General features: G+C 30.6%; 1 protein-coding gene across 2 annotated transcripts in view; it reads right to left on the reverse strand.

The window, feature by feature from the left end:
• Nucleotides 1-20,857, reverse strand: part of LOC123269911 (ubiquitin carboxyl-terminal hydrolase 48-like) — a 92,273-nt gene that overhangs the window by 13,071 nt on the left and 58,345 nt on the right. The gene's annotated exons all lie outside the window — the stretch shown is intronic.

The following is a 20,857-nucleotide window of genomic DNA, read 5'->3' on the forward strand; positions in this document are numbered from 1 at the left end:
GCAAAAAACTTTTACCGTTCTTTTTTTTTTTTAATGTATTTTTCCATAAAAAATTTTATCATTGAATTATCTATTAATTCAAAAATAAATAATTTTAAACTTTAGTACATATTTTTGATTCGTCTCTAAACTTGCTAATTTTTAACTTCCCGATAAGAAAATTGAAAATTTTCAAAAATCGGGAAGTTATTGTTTTCACCCCGTTTTTCGAAAATCGAGTGTGTGTGCGTGCGTGCGTGTGTGTGTGTGTGTGTGTGTGTGTGTGTGTGTGTATTTGTGTGTGTGGATGTATGCAAACATCTCATAACTTTTGAACGGCTTGACCGATTTGATCGCGGTTAGTGCCATTCGAAAGGGTTCGACTAAACTTAGATTTTGAATCCAAGTTAGACCGATTCGGACCAATAGATTTTGAGAAATCTTAAAAAAACTGCAAAAAAAATTTTTTTCAAATGTGGTTTTTTTTTAATAACTTTCAAACGACTTGACCGATCAATTCCAAATACTAATCAGCTCTTAACATCGAAAAACCACGTCGATCGCCACCAAGCCGGTCAAAATCAGTTGATTCGGTCATGAGATCTCGTTGACGAAAAAAATCGAAAAAGTGTTTTTTTCGAATTACACCAAAATTTTTTGTCTGATCGAGTTGTGATTGAAAATATATCATAGAATTTTAAAAACTGCGTCGAATGCCGCCGACCGTGTGAAAATCGGTTCATTCATTCAAAAGTTATTGCGGTTTGAAAATTCAAAAAATAGTGTTTTATTAAACGTCTATCAGACTTTTGAGCTCGGAGAGCTCAAAATTAAACGAAAATTATATTTTTGAGCTCTTTGAGCTCAAAAACGTAATAAGTGCAATTTTGAGCGCTTAATTACAAAAGTAGCGGGAAGTTGCAGGGATGGCCTTCAGGGTCAACCGTTTTCCTAATTTTTTTTTTTTTTTCTTTTTGAAGGCATTGTAATCTTGCTAATGCAAGAAAATTTTTACTAAATAACGTTATTTAAACTGCCATGTATGAATAACTATAAAAATGATTAAACTATCTTCTCAAAAAAATTTCTCGTCTCAATAAAATGCAATTTTCGCACTATACTAAAAAATGTTTCGCAATTTCAATTCAATACAGATTTTTTCTCAATAAAAACTTAATCTTAAATTTTAAATTCCATTTGCATGCCTTAAGCGCAAGAGCAAAAGTATGCTTTGTTATCGCTTAAAAATGGCTATTTTTACACAAGAATAATGGTTTTATTAGTTTATCGTGTAGGTTTTTCAAGTCTTTAAAGAGAGCTAAACACGATAATTTTTAAAGAAATTAATTTTTCTCAATATTGTTTTGTTTAATTATAATTGATTTTTATCGTATGGTAGCTGAAAAAACTTTCTGTCCTTTCAGCAGGCACGTATAAAAATTTATTTCTAAATACAGCTTGAAGACTGCTGAAACTATACTCAATTGTTTCGCTGGTTGATCGCCGGTAATACAATCTTTAGTTAGTTCTTTTTTTATGATTCATGCATCAGAACGTAAGAAGGCGTTCATTCGTAGAAAAAAAAATACTAAACGCGACAAAATTTAAACGAGCTTTAAAATTGAATTGTAAATAAAATTAATTTATCTGTAATTAACTTATTATAAAAATTGTTTTTTCAATTTATTCTTGTAGTGTATAGTAGATAATTATTTTTTTTTTGCCTCAGTTTCGCAGCTATTTAATTAATTACATGATTGATAATCCACGTAGTCTAATTAATTTGCGCATCACTCGATAGATAATTTGATGGAGATTAATTCTGTCACTGGTAAAAATCAATTTAAGATAATAGAACCAGAAAAAAATATCAAAATAGTCAAAAGACAATTCCTGTCAATCAACACAATTTTCCGTTTGAAATACGATAACTTACGTAAAAATTCGCGAATCCAGTGTTTTTTTTTTTTTTATTAGCTTGAGATCCACTTTGCGGAGATTGTTATTGAAAATTGTCATCTTATTTAGTGTTGTTTAAAAAAAAAAAAAAAAAAAAAAAAATTGCAAACAAACAAAAAATAGCAAATAGCAAACGTAATATTCAAATAAAATAAATAAAAAAATATTTTTTCAGAACATTAACTATTTTTTTTATTCATCGAACAAATGAGCATTATAAGTTGTGCACTTTTGGATTTGACACACTTTTTTTTTCTATCGACGTTTGATAAAAATTGATTAAAAAATTGAAATTAATGTTAAATTTACTAGTGAAAACTTGTTTTATATTCAAACTTTACTTTAATTGATATACGCATGAGACGAGCACTTAAAGCATGCTCATTTTTATTTACCAAATTCCGTTTGAAATTTTTTTTTTTTTTTTTTTTTCATAAAAAATCCTACTCATGTAAAAATTATTTTAAAAAATTTCTTTTTAACCATGATAGCTTAAGAGCAAATTTAATCATGATAGTTTTCTTTACTTTTCTTGGTAAGAGTGATTTAGAGAATAATTTGTTGCAAATTCATAAATTTTTTGTCATTAACTCCTAATGACGTAACGGGTGCTCGCTAATTAATATTTATGAGTTATGTACGATGATATGAAATATAAATAATAAAATAAATATGTTTGTACACGTTTATATATGATGAGGGAATTATTACCGGTATGCAAGGTTTATTAAGTCTGTGGCAACGAGTATTAAGACGCGGTTGAAAGGGGAAACTGTATCGTCGTCGTAGTTTCAACCCTCAGAGGTTTTAAGAGATAAATACTCTAAGACATCTTGAGAATAATTTAAAGACCTTATCGCTATCTCCGAGTCAGTTAACTTGCCCGTCTTAATAACAATTCCATTTTATTGTGTCCAAAAAACCGAAAACTAATCACCAAGAACCAGAAACTCAACAGAATTTTAAAAATTATTTATTTTTCATCTTTTCCATTGCGCACCGTTAAATTCTAAGGTCATTAGACGTAATAAAAAAAATTACTAAGTACTGTAAAAAAATATTTTACCAACTCCAAGATTAAGACATTCTCTGACTAATAATTTTCAGGCTGATCTTAAATGTTTTGTCCATTTTCTTGTTTCAAATTTCTGGAGACTTTCGTCAGAAAAAGGGCAAGGAAAATTTTTTTTGTCAGAATTTTTAATGGGAAAACTTGTTGAGACTTGAGATTTGGAAGTTTTTAGTCCCATTCTAGTTTTTAGTCCCGGTTTTGCGATATTTAAAAGTTCAAGTGTGGACAATAGGTGTTAGTCGAAGAGAACGTGCCCGGAGGATCCGAGAGTCCGCCGATCTGTAGTCTACAATTATGAGCCATACCACGTCAGTCTGTTGCTCGTAACGAACTTACTATATTACTCGAGTTATTTTCAAAAGCATATATTTATTTTAAAAGCAAGAATTTTCTTTTTTTAGTATTTGATTTTTTTTCAAGTCACACTTTCGTAATAAAGTATTGAACTCAATACTTAAAAAATTCTTATAAGGATATGCGGTATTTTTCTCGTAGAAATTTAACTTAGTGGTGAATTATTAGATTTAGAAAATAATTAATCTTTTTGTAAATATATTTTATTTGTGCAAAAATGTATGGAGATGTTTTTCTTCGAATCTTGTATAACTTGCCGTAAATTTTCATATAATAAGACAGTTCTACATTATATCATGAATTATGACCATTTTTTTATCATCAAATTTGGGCAGAACATTGTATTATCTACATAAGATAATTACATTTATTTATGTATAAACTAAGAAGATGAGGCTTTCAGTATTTGTGCATTGGCACACACGCTTCGCTCGTTGCGCCAACACACTTATAGTCAAAAGCCCAATCCAATCAATTACATAATTACTGTTACGTTGGATTATACATAACAATTCATAAAAAATTTGTCGATTTTATTTAATCGAATTGCGTATTTATATTTACGTATAAAATGTATACAATCCAAAAGCTGTCATGTTAAACAGATTATTGATAGGTGGCACTTTCTATAGTCTTTCAACATAATCAAATTTATTTTCAATACATGTCACTATTTATATATATTTAATAAAAAAGGCTTTACACTGTAAAAAATCCGGAGTGAATCGGGAGTGAATTTCACTCCCATCACTCGGAGTTCCGGAGTGAAGTAATTAATCACTCCGCGTAGGGAATGAATCCGGAGTTTTTATTTGCGGAGTGATTTCGGAGTGATTTCGAATTTCACTCCGAAAAACATCCGCGTTCGGAGTTTTTAAAATAAATAAAATAAGAATGAATTTTCGTTCTACAAAAAAAATCTCAAAATTAATCTTTATATATATATTTCTTCTGTGCGTGTGTTTGTTACTGAACTCCTCCTTAAGGGCTGGACCGATTTTAATGAAATTTTTTGTGTGTCTTCCGGTGGACTCCAGAATGGTTTAGATTCACAATTCAGTCCACAAGAAAATGTTTATTTAATAGATTTTTTATTTATAAATTGTTGTTGATCTTGAATACCCACATGCACTTTTCATATATTTTATAAATATCATATATATATAAGATATATGAAAAAATTCATGTGGGTACTCAAATGAAAGGTCTCGATGAGTATAATATCGGGATGAGCTTATATCTTTGAAAATATCATTAGTTGACAAGATACAATGTCATTTCTTAATTATTGAAATTTTGAAAGATGTAAGCTCATCCCGATGTTACACTCATCGAGTTCTTTCATTTGAGTACCCACATAACATTTTTTATATATTTTTCGTTAATGATGAGAAATATGAGCTTTATCATGATATTTCAATTTTTAAGCTTGGTAAAAAATAATGAGATCTAGTACACTGACAAAAGAATTCTTGACTGGAGGATAAATTTTCTTGGTTCAAGAAAATATTAAGGAAAATTGAAAATTTCTTGAATAAAGTCAAAGTTTTTTGAGCCAAGAAAATTTGTTCTTGCTCTAAAATAACTTTTGTCTTCCTTAAAATTTTCTTGGTGTATGTGACGTTCTCGTCAAATTCCTAAAGAAAATTAATTAAATTAATTTATTGAGTACTTAGAAATTTTAAAAGATAAGAAGTTGTCGGGACTTGCGGGTAGCCAAAACACATGCGTCAGCATGTGACCCGGGCCTCGACGACGTTTTCAAGATGCAACCCGAGATCGGCAATGGCTGACGGAGAAAAATTATATTACTTATGTAGAATAATTAACCAGTCTATAGCTGGATCTTCTAGTGCACGAAGCTCTGCTTCGCTGCCTAGAATCTGCCTATAAATAGTTAACTAATTAAATAACTATAAGACTCAACCAGTAATAATTATTTAAACCGAGAGCCTACGAGATCCTCTATTTCCCTAGTTTAATCTTTATCCGATATTTTGGAAACCAATCCATCGGGCCGTTCAGGAGGTGCCAAGGAACCAAAACTCATTAGAGGAACGACGTCTGCTGTAATTGGACTTTTAGGGGTCAATAATTAGCAAGAAATCATTTATTAATAAAAATTAAAAATTATAGTAGGAGGCTATTTTGTGACGGCGCACATGGGGTCTGTCGACGTCCCAACGACGCCAACCTGGTTATTAAATAAAAACATTAACTGGATTTTCCAGAATGTAACAGTGTAAAAAGTTTTTTTTTCTGTGTAGTAATAATAATAATAATATAAAAAAAAAGAAAAAAAAACTTTTAAGGAATAAAATGAACGATTTTTGATGGAATCGCAAAGAACTAACAAAAAATTCGATCTCAAATTAAAAAATTAAGGATTTGAAGCTTCAATTAATTTGTTCTTGATTTATATTTACGATAATTTTTCTTAAAGTTACACTTCTTTGAAAATTGCAATTATAGTAGTAATTATAATAAAAAATAAGATCTAAAAAAAAAAAAAGATTTAATAAAAAAAAATTCTTTTAACATCATTTTATTGAAAAAAATGATATATTGTATTGAATAAAAAAATTATACCATTTATAAAAATAAAAATTATAATAAAGAATTCAATCAGATCAGTTAATTTTTTTGGTGTTTATATTTCTTAATTCTAAAAAAGTAATTTATATTAAAATCAACAACCTGGATGATAAAAAAAAAAGAAAAAAATAATTTACAAATTCGATAAATAAAGAAGTGAAATATTAAATATGAAAAATGACATAAAACAGTTGACATAGATATGAAACAATAGCGTCGGTTAATTTTATTACGAGATGACAAGTTGGCATTCGGGTGACTTTAACCGTTCCTTAAATATTTGCGGATCGCAGCAAGCCAAAGCGAATACGCAACTAAGAAAGAAAGAGATAGAGAGAGAAAGACAAACACGAGGGCATAAGACGGGAGAGTAGTGAGTAGTATTGTAGTAGTATAGAGGGTAAGCTTGGTAATAACTCTAAGGGGTGAATTAGCGCCATAAGTTTCTACTGCGACGACGGCGCGGCCACGGGACAATATTAATCTACTTTGAATTAATAGTCTCCTTGTGCGTGACTTGAGATACATTGCAGAAACTCAAAATTTAGCTTTTTACCACTACACACCGAATTAAATTTATGCAAGTATTAGTACACAGCTGAAAAAATTGAAAATAATTTAAAAAGTCAAAATGACGGATGGATTTTTAACGATTAGCTGATTCCGAAAATAAAATTCCCGATATGATGCCAGGCAATGCGATAGTGTGGCAGAGGAAGGACAAAACACGGTAAGAAAGTGAGGAAATGATAGAACGTAAGAAGTAAGAAGTATAAATAAGTGAGTAATATAATGTATGAGAAATATAATGTATAAGTATTAATGTTTGTTTTTCCTTATGAGGAAGATAGAGAGCTGCATGAACTACAGACACACACGTGTGAACAGCTGCCGACGGATTCCAAAAGACACTTTACTCATCTTCCCACGACGTTTTCTTGGGATATCACGTTCACATGTGATTTAATGTATGTAATGTGTATTATTTTAATTATTATATCATTACTCATTTTACACGATGAATGAGAAGGTTTACTTTGTTTTTATATTTGCAAAAATCACTAAGGGATTTAAGATTTTATTTATTGACTGCGCATTTACATTGCACGCTTCTATAATGAACACTTTACTGTTACTTTATTAATTTTTAGAGTCATACACGTAATAGAATTTTTTGATATGGCTTTATATGCCCATTTTTAATATTTCATAATTAAATGAGCATTATGAGTCGTGCAGTTTTGGATTTTCCAAACTTTTAATTTTTGATGTGTCCTAATATGATTTTTTATGCCCATATCAGACCTGATATAGTCATATAAGTCCAGAAATAATTTTTTGATCAAAGGCAGAACTAAAAATCTCCGATAGATGGCGCATGATCGCTGAATCATCTCCCTACAAGACAGTTAAGTTATAAACTATATAACATGTTGATTTACCCCCACAAAAAAAAAATATATGAAATATATTGTAACGGGGTGGTTAGCCCGTTCCAATTGGTCACCCCTTTCCTTTTTTGAAAAGGGCGCCACTGGGATTTTATACACGGTGTCCCAGAAACCGGGGTAGCATGAGAAGGGAAAGATCGGGTCGTGAGAAGCTTGAGAGAGAGGGTTGTAAATTAATGCTGAGAAACAATTATTAACAATAACAAAACTATAATTATTTATTCCAATTAAACAATTTAAAATTAACAAATTTTCTTAACAATATTACCCTTAAAATTAACCTAATAATTACTAAATTGTAAGAACCTCTCACCTACGCAGGCACTCGCCAAAATCTTACAAACTAAATATCGTCTAACTCCTTTTAATCATAGACCATTACGCATCTAACTCTTTTTAATCATAGACCATTACGCATCTAACTCTTTTTAATTATAGACCATTACGCATCTAACTCTTTTTAATCATAGACCATTACGCATCTAGCTCTTTTTAATCATAGACCATTACGCATCTATACTAAATGAACTCATTATTAACTACGCCAACCTGACAATAATTAACAAAAGTTTATTTCAACTATCAGAACTAATTTCACATAAACAACCTCGTCTACCTGACGGAATACCATAGAATACCATAATTACCTCGTCAACCTGACGGACTACCATATAATATCATAAATCACTAACTTCCATATACCCATAGAGGAAAGTACCACGGGGCCTAGCTTGGCCCAGCCTTGGCTCAACTATGTAAAACTCTGGGCCAAGCTTGTAAGCCAGGCTTGGCCCAGTCCTGGTTGAAGTCTGGGATGATAACGATGGGCCAAGCCTGGTTACCAGGACTGGCCCACGCCTGGTTACCAGGGCTGAGCCATAGTTAATTTTCAAGTCTGGCCCATGCCATTTGATAAAAAATGATAAAAAAGAATTATTGGAATGTTATTTTTTTATTTTATTTTGTAAGTAAAGTAAATTCAAACCTAACTGTTGCTAATTATAAGAAATAAAGTGTGAAAATCGTATCCGTTCTTCTAATCGAGATTCGAACCCGAGCCGCGCGCTTGCCAGATCGATAACTAACCCCTACACCGTACGACCGATAAGTTGATGCACATCTTATTATTCTGATAAGCTAAATCTATATAGTGACGAAGTGTGACGGTTTATTATTTATATAATTTATGTTATTTAATATTGTGTTTCGATGAAAATTAACTATTTTTTACAAATGTTTATTATAGTTAAAAAAATGAAAAGAGTCAAGTTGTTATATTACTTTAAACTTTGTACATCGTTCTGTATATTTTTAATATCTTATGATAAATTTTCATGTTTAAAATTATCAATATTAAAAATTCAACTGTAAATTATTATATTTTAATTTGTTTAAGACTACATCAATTTTGACGATATGCAATTGTCTTGGTTAAATAATAAATTTTAAATTTTAGAATTTGTTAGCAAATATTCGTTAAACAATAAATGTTTACTGTTTAAAATTCTATTACTTAATGATTTATTAAGTTTGAATTTCCCATTGAATGGCTAAGGCTAGGTTACCCAATTCTGGCTCAAGTCTTGGTTGCCATTCAACGCCCATGGCTACAAAGAAAAAAAAATTTACTTAAATCAAGTAAATAATTTTTAAGAATTTCATCTTCTTGATTTGAGTAGAAAAATTCTTAAACTAAGAAATTTTTCTCGATTTAAGTAAATTTTATTTAATTAAAGAATTTTTCGTTTTGATTGAAGACAATTAAACTCTTCAAAGTTATTTTCTTGGTTCAAGAATTTTTCTCTTGAATTAAGTTAATTTTTTTTTTCAGTGTAGGTTTCCCAATCTTGGCTAACCCTTGGGTAATCATTGTGGCCGTGACTGGGTGACTCAGTTCTGGTCCAGGCTCGGGTAATAATTGGGCCGACCAAGGCGTGGTTGCCCAGTCTTGGCCCAAGCTTGGGTCACCGATGAATCGCCAAGGCTAGGTTAGCCAGTCTTGGCACAAGCTTGGATAATTATTGGCATGGCCGAGGCTGGGTTAACCAGTTTTGGCCCACGCTTGGGTCGCCAATGAATGGCCAAGGCTGAGTTAGCCAGTCTTGGCCCAAGATTGGGTAATCATTGGCATGGCCGAGGCTGGGTTAAACAGCCTGGCCCACGCATGGGCCAATACAGGTACGCCGAAGCTAGGTTTCCCAGTACTGGCCCAAGCCTGGCCTCTTTGTCAACTCTGGGGGTTTCCTGCATGGGTAAAATCGTCCACCGACGCTAACTTAATTCTATAAAATTCTCTACTTTATTCATACATCTTAATTACCAATAAAACTGAATCTCAAAACTTCGCATTCTCCAAAATTACCAAAATTACGCCTAACAATTACTTAACACAAAATTCCGACCTTCGATTTTAATTCATTAAATTCATTAATACACCTTCTTAACTAAATTCATTTTCAACTTACTTAACCAAATTTTCTACTAAAGTTATCAATCAATTTATTCTACTAAACCCACTGATTTGTTTCATTTCTTGATCTCCACTAAATAATCTTTAACAAAGTTCACTACATAATTTTCTTAACAAGTTCAGTAATCATTTTCTAAATTCACTAAATTTCTCAATAAATACATTCGCTAAATTAACTAAATTAATTAAATTTAGCCCACCGGCCTAAATTTAATTTAACACAATTTCTTAAATCCAACCACTGTAATTCTAAAGCGTCTCAACAAAATTTACAACCATAGAAAATTATAGAATGACCTTCACTAACATAATTACGCATTTTCATTTCTTATTCAAATTTTGTCTTGAAAATTCTTAACTAAAATTAATTTATTATAGCCAACAGGCCTATAATAAATTAGTAATAAATTCTCTATGAATAAATTAACTATTAATCAATTAAATTTAATTTTCAATATAAAGGTTCAGCGACAAAACTAACTATTAGACCTTGACAATAAATACTAAAGTACGAACTCGCTAATATAAAAATGACCGCTCGAGAAATTAAAATTAATTATTTCAGCCTCTTAATTAAATCAATAATCAAATCTGGCCTACAATAATCGAAAATATCTGGAGACTCAATTATTGTTTTATCCAACGACGACTGATACTCCGGTCCAACTTGGCGGGCTTAGCTGCTTGGCGTCTTGTCCAATTCCAGAAGGAAAAAAAGCCTCGATGTCTCTCCTGTCGGCTCTTTTTATAACTCTCCAACTCCGGCTCTCGAACTTTCCTATTGTTATGCCCCGCTTTATTTTCCGGGGACAGTAGTGGGGACTTTCGATTAGCACGCCCGGTGACAAGTCGAAACTACTTGTCAAAAATCGAAAGGTAAGGGAAAGGCCCTTACCTACCGTGCGTTAATTAAGTGGTCGATAATGACCCCGGGAAGTTCGATTTTCCCTGTTACAATATGATGCAGATATATCTCAGAATACATCCAAGCGGGCAAGTCTATAAATTTGTTATATACGCTTCATATATTTTTTAGTAATAAAAGCTTTCGATAGGTGGCGCAGACTCATAAAAATTTTTCGCTACCACATTGGAAAAAAGTTTTCTGCTCGGCGTTATTTACTGTGTTATAACGAGAGTATCGTTACAGGTACAATATCCGATTAGCTACGAGTAGCAATCTGGATAGCGACCGTCACGACCCATTCAGGTGCCATGCATGATAGTATTGCTCTCATTGGTATATAGTTTTCTTAACCTCACTATCCTCTAGAGAGCAACGTGTATATCGAGATAGTAGCAATATCGTATCGTGCGGAGCAGAAAACTTTTTGTTTCAGAGAGCAAAGAGTTGCCTTAAACGTTATAGGTTCCAATTGAGTAAAATTTAATTTGCCTTACAGTTTTAGAGTCATATATACATATATTTTACTCATATATGAAGTATATATTATATATACATCAGGGGGCGTCCATAAATTACGTGAGGCATTTTTGAGAATTTTTTAACCCCCCCTCCCCCCTTGATAAGATTTCGTAAGATTTTCCTCAACTCCCTCCCCCTTCCCTAATCTCACGCGAGATTATTCAAAATTTATGTTTTGGCTGTAAACGGGTTGGATTATTGAGAAAAAAAGTGCCATTCGGCTACACCCGACATGGATAGGTAGATTTCTTGTTTGAATATTGAAAAAAACACGTTATTAAAAGGCCGTAATGTCCTAAAATTTATTTTTTATTATATTTTTGCAAATAACGATATGAGACTGACTACAGCAAATAGATATTTAAAGACATCTACCTAAAAAATAGGATTTTTTACATATAAAAGTCATTTGATGATAAAAGCTAAAATTTAATTTATTATTGATTTTTTTTGAATTTTCTCAACTACGAAATAAATTGAAAAAAGTATTAAAAGTCGACGAACAATAGTTTAAATTGAAGATAATTAAACATATTATGACAAAATTGTATTAAAATTACGACATGAGACCGGCTACCACCGATAGATTTCTAAAGAAATCTATACCTAAAAAATTAGTGAATCCTATCGATCAATAATCAAATTAAACAATCGAGCGCTACTTTGCTGCTCTGCAGGGTTCAGACGAATACGACAAACACTATTGTGTCAAATTTGGCCATATTTTATTATAGAAATACTTTTTCACGCAATTTTACACTGTTTTCTGCTAGAGAAAAAATTACGTGATATTTGTTAAGATCCCCCCCTTCCCCCTAAGTGAGATTTGGTAAGATTTAGCATGATCCACTCCCCCCCTAGAACACCTCACGTAATTAATGGACGCCCCCTTAGGGTGTGCCAAAATTCAATTTCCGTGAGGAACTTTTTAAAATTGAAATTTTGATTTCCGCTTTCAACAGGAGCTGTGTTTGGGCATTTCCTGAGATATGTTAGGTTGAGACGATTTATTTGATTTTCATAGAATTTTTAACAGGAGCTTTGTTTGGGCATTTCCGCTGAAATATCCGCATTTAGCCGGACAGAACAACTTTTGTCGGGTCTACTAGTATGTATATAGATTTGCCTACTTGGATATATCCTGGGATATATGGACACTGTTATGCATTAATGTGTCAAGTGCTATGGAAATCCTATGTACTTAACACACTATTGCATAACAGAGTCCATATATGACTCGTTAAAAAATTTTTTTACGAAAATCTATGAGAATGTATAATCAATGATGATAACATGAATTTTGTCAATTAAAATCCAAAAAATTTGAAATATTTAGACATCAATCACTCTCAAACAAATCATCTAATTCTCATTTGTTTCACAGTAATGAACACAAAAACTTTTAGTTTATTCATATTGGCTTCAGGATAAAACCTATAATAGCCAAAAATATTAATTCTGCATATAAACGTCCGTTAATTCGAAAGTTGTACTACTAAATTAACCTTATATACCCATAAATCATCAACCATTTGCATTCGTTTATTTCAGACCCGATTCAATCCAATCTAATTAGAAAAAAAAAGGTCGAAAAAGTATTTTTGACAATATTCGACCCATTTTAACAGGAAGCATATAGAACTAAAAGACCTAGTCTAAAGACATCAACCTGATGTAGATATTTATATTGACTTGAGAAAAAGACGGAGAGCTATAAAGGGGTTCTTTGTATTGAGGAACGGAAGTATGCCTCTCCGAGCTAAGCGATGAGTTTAATAAAATACTTGAAGTTGTGTAGAAACGCACGAATATATATGAGCAACTAGCGAAGAACTGTTTAGCGGTAGCGGGTTCATCGAATTTAGCCACGCTACCGTCGACGATTAATAAATGAACGAAAAAAGTTATTTTGTAGCTTGTTGATAAAAAATTTCTTCTCTTAGCAACACTAATAGTTTATTTCGTGACGACACCCATGTAAAACTGTGTCTAAATGCTCGATCGACTGGAAATATCACACTGTCATCTCATCGAGACTTTCGAACAGTGCTCTTGTCCTATCAATAGACTCCGGTTTATTTTAAATAGCTAATTTGTTTATCATTTTTTCGTATTCTTGCTATGTATAAACATAAACAAAAGTGAAACTTGGTTGGGTGGTTTGATTGCGGTATGATTGCTGATAAATCTAAGCAAATTTGACGGGATAAGGTTGGAGCAGAACAGAGTAAGTGGTCAGTCTTGAGTTTTTGGTGGTAAGTCTAGATCCGGGCGTCAAAGACGAAGAAGATTTGTCTGGACTGTAATGTAGTCAGTGGTGGAGATTGGGGACTTTGGGTGCTAGATGCTGGATGTTGGGGAGGATATAAGAGTAGGCGTCTAGAAAGTGAGTAATGCTCACGACAAACGCAGCAACGTCCCCTTCATCTCCATCCAGGGGTCCCATTCCCTAGCTCATCTGAGGTGGAGTGGGTGTTCTAGATACTCGAGATCGTGCTTAGTTGTAGGTCGGAGCATGGGTTTAAGGGTTGGAAAGCTAGATGCGAGGATACTAGTGAGGGATGAGAGTTGATACGAGCAGATAGGGTGCTAAGCGACACACTAAGACCATATCGGCCCCTGATATCCCTTCTAGTGGGATGAAGAAACAAAATCTGAGGGACATACTTGTTGGTGAGGAAGCACAAATCGTTTACCATTTTTTATATTATTTGCTAATTTTTTTGCTTCTCAAAGCTTTTTCTCATTTATTTATTGAGTTACTTTCGATTCCTTCGAAAAATTCGCTTTTTTAACAAAACAAAGTCTTAAAATGACGATGTAATTTTTGAGTGACTAGATTTAAATTTTGGTGCATACTGAAAAAATGCAATGAAAATTTAATCATTTAAGAGTCCGGGAGATTTAGGCCAATTTCGGTAAATTATTGCTATTAAGCCTTTAAATTAAAGAAGTTTTATTTCTCTGACTAGTATCATAATATTGGATTTATGAACTGGTATAATAGATACTTGAAAAATGATTATACTTATGTGTCATAGATTCATTTATAAAATTTCTAAAGAGAAAAAATTTTAAAAACAAAATTTTTTTTAATCAACTTAAATCAGTTTATGATTTTATTAGAAATTAAAAACAAAATTCTCTGATCTTTCAATTTCATTAAATTTTACTTAGAAATTAATACGAACTAAAAATTTTAAGTAAATATTTAAAACAAATGAACCAATAACAATATCGAAGATAATTTTTTTAATAAATTTAATTACTTAATTCTTTCGCAAGCGAACACTTTAGGTTATTACTCGCCATCTATTAACCGCCGCGACACTATTTTTTATTAATTAAAAATAGTCAAAGATTAAATTTATTTTACTATGAAAATTTTAGTATAAAAACATGATAATGAAAAATTTTTTTTTTCATTTTTCGAGAGAAAATTTTTAATTCTTCAAGACGGCGAAATTATGAAAAAATTTAGATATTTTGAACTTTCGTAAGTAATTCTTGAACGATAAAAATTTCGAAAGAAATCGTGATGACACAGAAACATACGAACCTACTGACTTCTCCATAAATAACATTTTTATCACATTTTTCTACACCTACTTCACGATAAATCAATCTAAAAATAAACAAATCGCATAAATCAAAACTTATGATATTTAGTGAACTTGAATGAATTTATGACTTTATAAGATGATAAATACACTTATAAAAGCGTTAATTACTGCTATTATTATTTTTCTTCATTAATGAATCATTTCTTAGAATTAATTTTTTGTACTAAATGGCACAAAATACAGAGAAAAAAATTTTGAAGTCAAATAAAATTAAACGGTTATTAATAATTAAACGATTAATAAATCATTTCATAAGTGTACAGATAAATTTATTTGATAATTTGTCGCATTGAAAAAAGCAAATATTAGTAAGAGGGAGAGCTCATTGAGCGAATGCTATATTTTGTAATGCTATGCTATGACAAATATATATTGCGTCACTGTCACTTGAGTAGAACTTCTAAAGCAATAATTTATTGATTATAAAAGTGCAGAAAAAGGTATTATATATGGATTAGTAATTTTGGTTTGAATATTAAAAGCAATATCAAGATAAAAAAAATAACAATTTAATAAAGATAAATATAAAAAGAAGAAAGTTGATAACTGTCATGAAAAAATGTAAACGGAAATATCCCCATGAATTTTGGCCTCTGGTCAATTCCCAGCTGTGTCCTATATGAGATTCGTCCCTAGCATACAAAATTTAACTTGTTTTTTTCTTTGGTTTGATTTTTTTGCTTGCCTACGATTTTCGTTAGTTTTTTTTTTTTTTTGTACGGATTTAACTCGAGACTTGACACTCGTGTGCAGTCTTATTTCATAGTTTCTGTGTTTCCGTTATAAATATGAATATGAATGTGCATGTGTACGTATTTACTATATAAGGCAACGTAACTTAATATTAATAGGAATATTTATGGGCACAGGGTCATGTGTGGTCACTGTGTGTTTGATAAAAAACGGGGGAATAAAAAATTAGAAAATGCTATGATTTATACGAGGATTTTTTTGACTCTCGAGAGTAGCATTGTGTGAATATTTAAGGAATTCGATTAAAATTTTATTGTAAGAATGAGTTGTTTTATCGAAAGGAATAATATCTAAAAAATACACAGTCTTTGGAATTATTCTGAAATAAACTTTCATAATTTAAGCCAATATTTTTTTTTGGTAGTAAAAATGATATGGTTATCATTATATACAGACCCTTGAAAATTGTCGGATTCAACTTGACTAAACTTTTTTAACTTTCTTCTATGAAAATTAAAAAAAGTTTGGTAAATCCAAATTTGTCTTTCACACGAGAAAAATTTAAGAAACAAAAAGATTATTGTCAAAAACTTCAAAACATCAGAGCTTAAAAGCTCTTTCGTTCCATTCGTGAATCATAAAAAAAAAAAACCAATTACAGACTGGATTACCAGCAGTCAGCCATTTACAAAATTCAATATAGTACACGGAAAGAACAAAAGTATACTGGATAACATTCCAGATTACACTCAGTGACATTTGTAGTAAAAATAAATTTCATTAAGTGCCCGCGCACTCAGCATTATCATATGACTATGAACAGGTTAGATCTTATTGTCAAAAGTCTAAACGTAAAAACATACGTCTTGTACACTATTTTTATATATCTTGTAATTCTAATAATTATTACGGCTGTAGAAAGAACATAGCGCAGATAATTGTAATTCTAATAATTATAACGGTGCTAGAAAGAAAATGGCGCAGATATCATTGGGTATAATCCAAGATTATACTGAGTATAATCCAAATTCTACAGGATATAATCTCGGATTATATCCAGTGGAAACTTACGTGGTATAATCTGAGATTTTACTGAGGAAAATGGAAGATTACAATGACTATAATCCAGATATCACTCAGTATAATCTGGATCATACTAGCTACGATTTGAAATTTTTTTTCACTACAGATGTCACTGAGTATAATTTGGAATGTTATACGTGATTACTTGAAAGACAGAAAATTTTTCCATCTGCCAGCCGAAAAAAATTAAATATAGTTAACTAAAACAATATCAAGGTGCAATTGTCATTCTATAACTTTCCATTTATCAAATTAAGATAACAAAAACAACATCAAGTAAAAAAATTAATTTCTTCAAAAGTTATCGTATTAAGCTCTGCATAAAGGCTTAAAAATTCCATACCATAAACCATTAAATCACTTTTCAGGTTAAAATTAGTAATCATACAATTAACAAAAAATTTTGATTATTTTGCGATCATTTTAATTTCTAAAAGTGTGCTTTTTATTTACTTTATTTATAAATTATGACTGTCAGGTACGATTTAATATGATGCAATGTTAGGATTTTTATTTTCAGGCGATAATAGAGCATATACTTTCACGATTGCTATTAATGTATGCAATAACATCTAATAAACTTTCGTTCTGAATAAAATTACTCAGTTTACCACTTTGCAAGTGAAAAATTTTAGCTACCTTTCGCCATCTATAAGATAGTCTCAAAACTATTCAATTGACGTGCCACTGAAATTTGGACGAAAACGACAGAATTTTTTTTATTTTAAATAATTGTGTCAGTGATTTTGTTAAAATTTCGTTTTTAAAAATAAATACGAACTATTTTTGATAAAATGAAATTTTTATTGACTGTTTGAAATTATAAAACAATCATTTAATTACAAAATTGTATTTTTTGCAACGACTATCCGTTGCTGGCCAAAAAAATGTCTGAGAAAAAAAAAAGTAAAATTTTTCAACGGCGTTCTGATAAATAAATACGTTAATAAAAATATTTATATTGTTTTCCGGCGTTTAAAAATCTCGGACATAACATGAAGCCCCTGGTCTGTTAACGGAGTTCTCGAGCGAGTAAATAATAATAAACTCGTTACCAAGTAAAACCTTTAAGAACTTTATTACCCAAGATCTGGATGTGGATTTTCGGGGAGTAAGTGGCTCTCTGACACACCTGGAAACTGACTGACTGACTGACTAGTATTATGTATATATAAAGGAGAGGAGTATATTGTATACAGAGGAGTGATTTGATTTTAATGCCAAGACTTGACCAGCGCGTATAATTATTGCCATTATCTGCACGAGAAGCCGCGTTTACTGTCTTCAAGGTACCCACCAGATCAAAAATAAATAAATAAATATAAAAAGTAACTAAGATGAAGGAGAAAAATATATAAAAGTAAGTATGTACTTCAACGTCCAAGGAGACTATCCGGTTTTACGATAAACTCCATGTAAAAAGGCTTCGTTGTTGCCCAGAATTTTAATCTCACGCTTTACAATATCCACAAATAGAAAAGCTCATTCATAAAAAGTTAAATTCATTACTTTTTTGCTAATTGTTATTGTAATTTTAGTTAAGGTTCTGTTCAAATTGATAGACCTTGTTAGTTATCAAGTCAACGTTCGGTTCGAAAAATATTATTCACGGCAAGAAATTTTTCAATTTCTTGTAGAAAAAATCTAATTAATTTTTTTCTATTCAAGAAATTATTAAAGACAAAAAAGATTTTTTTGTCGCCAAAATTTTAATTATTTCGTCACAAAAAATGTTTATCACAGAATATAGCTTAAAAATTTTTTTTGAATGTGCACTATTTTGTAAGCGAATTATCTAAAATATGAAACAAATTTGTACTAGTCAGTTTCATTTAATTAGAATCCAAAAATAAACTATTTTCTACATTTTTCCATCACTTGTCAAATATTTAATTGATGATCGAAAAATCGGATTTGTTATGAATATTATCGGTATAATTGTAAATTTTTTTTAATACTTTTTTTTTGTCACGCACATAGAATAAAAAAAAAAAACTTAAATAAGTCACTTCACTGAGTTGAGATAAATTATCGGAATCAATCATTATTTAATCAAATGAATTTTATTTTAGTTCTTTAGATGTTTTTTTTCCCGAAAAAATTGATTTTTCCAAAATATTTTGATCATTATAAATCTCTATATGCTGAAAAACCACTAAATACTCGTGCAAAACTTATACCTCTACCTAAAATTAATAAATCTATCAGCACAAAAAATGTTCTTTATGTAGCAATTAAATATTACAATTTACCAACCTAATGAAACGAAATTGTTCAATTATTCTATGTCAATTTTACGTAAAAAACTTGGGATCTGGTTAAAATCTAAGAATGCTTAGACTTATAAATAATTGAGAAACCTAAATCATTAAAATTTGTTAAAATAATGTACTTATTACTTATTACTTTGTACTTAAATAATCGATTATCATATATTAATATGATGTAATTATGTCTAACTACGTATTCCTTCTGGTTCTATATACAGGTGTGTACCACCTCGATAGAATCACTACCAGAAGTAAAATGATAAATAAATTAATAAAATAGAATTAAGAAAAAAATTTTTTTAAATTGTATGAACAGACGGAGCCTAATGATTTGTCTTCATGTGACTTGCGATATTCATATATAATTTTCTAATCAAGAGGAATGTTGAAAATCTCCGACGTAGGGTGCATCATCGCTAAATTATCTCCATAAATAAAAGTTAATCTTTAAAATGAACGTAATTTCGTTAACTTTACTAAGGAGATTATCTAATTTTGGTTTTTATTTTTATCATTTAATAAATTTTTGTTTAATAGAATATACTAACCGATGTACACATTTCGATAAAAAATAAGAAATTAATAAATTATAAAAAATGATTTTTCATATGTATCCTGATAGAACCGTATCAAAAAATTTTTACGGGATTATCTACATGTCATAAAAAATTTCATCTCACTTACAAGTGTATTAATTAGTTATAACGGAACAAAGATTAAAAATTCTATAGATTGATGTATTATTTCTCTATAGTAATTTGTTTTTTTATTTATTAAAAGATTGATTAATATGAATGTAATTGATAATTATTTTATAAAAATAAACTCATAAATGTTCAAAAACAATACCACTGACACAAATATTGCAACCGCCGCGGCTCGCTTTCATTTTAATTATTCAACTACTTATATTTATTTAATTCCTCAGTATCTGGTAACTTGGACCTCATGTTGGTTAACTTAATTTATGGTCCACCCTCACCCTTCACATGTCACCGACGGCTCAAAAATCGGCATGAAGTTGCGGAGTTTGTTGATGGACATTCAATCCGAGTAAAGCGGTGATCCGGGTTAGGGATCGGGATAGGGAGCGCAATCGGTACGGGGCACATAACGCGCAACACACAAAGTCTTTAAAGTCGGTTGACCGTCGCCGTCGCCGTCGGCAGCCGCGTTTGATGTCGTGTGACGAATGTCCACGTTGGACGCGCTTCTTCTTTTCAGTTCTCTCCCTCACTCTTTTTATTAATCTCACTCTTTCACTCTTATACTTTAACATTCTTGTCAATCCTATCCTATTTTTTTTAGGTATTCGACAGTATTATCATTATCATAATCACAATGGTCTGCTTTAATAAAATAATTTAGAAATTTAAGCTAAATTGTCCTGTTTTTTATGTTCTCTAAATTTCAAAACATCAGACTGGAAAGAATGATTTCCCAATTTTTTTAAATTCATTATTTTTTTAGCGAGAAATGATAATTATTTTGATATGTCGAATGAAATGACCAAAAAAGATTTATTTTTATTTAGAGCTGCGTGTTTTGTTAGTAAATTTGACATCATCAGGTATCTATATAATAAAAACAAATATCTATCAATAATACAAAAATAAGGTGAAAAAACAATGAAAATAAAATAAGAAAAACTGAAAATATATATAAAAAAAATGATTAAGATACTTTAAATAATAAGCCAAAAGCAGCGTCCGAATATATCCATTATTACTAAAAATTTTTGGCAAAAGAAAATCGATGAAGTATATCTTTTAAACAATTAGTATTCAAATCTTAAAAATTCAAATTCTATGTTATAGCTTATAATTTTCGCAATTGTCAAAAAATATGAAAAAAAATTTTTTTAACAATAAAATTACTTAAG

The sequence above is a fragment of the Cotesia glomerata genome, linkage group LG7, assembly GCF_020080835.1.
Source record: "Cotesia glomerata isolate CgM1 linkage group LG7, MPM_Cglom_v2.3, whole genome shotgun sequence".
Taxonomy (NCBI): domain Eukaryota; kingdom Metazoa; phylum Arthropoda; class Insecta; order Hymenoptera; family Braconidae; genus Cotesia; species Cotesia glomerata.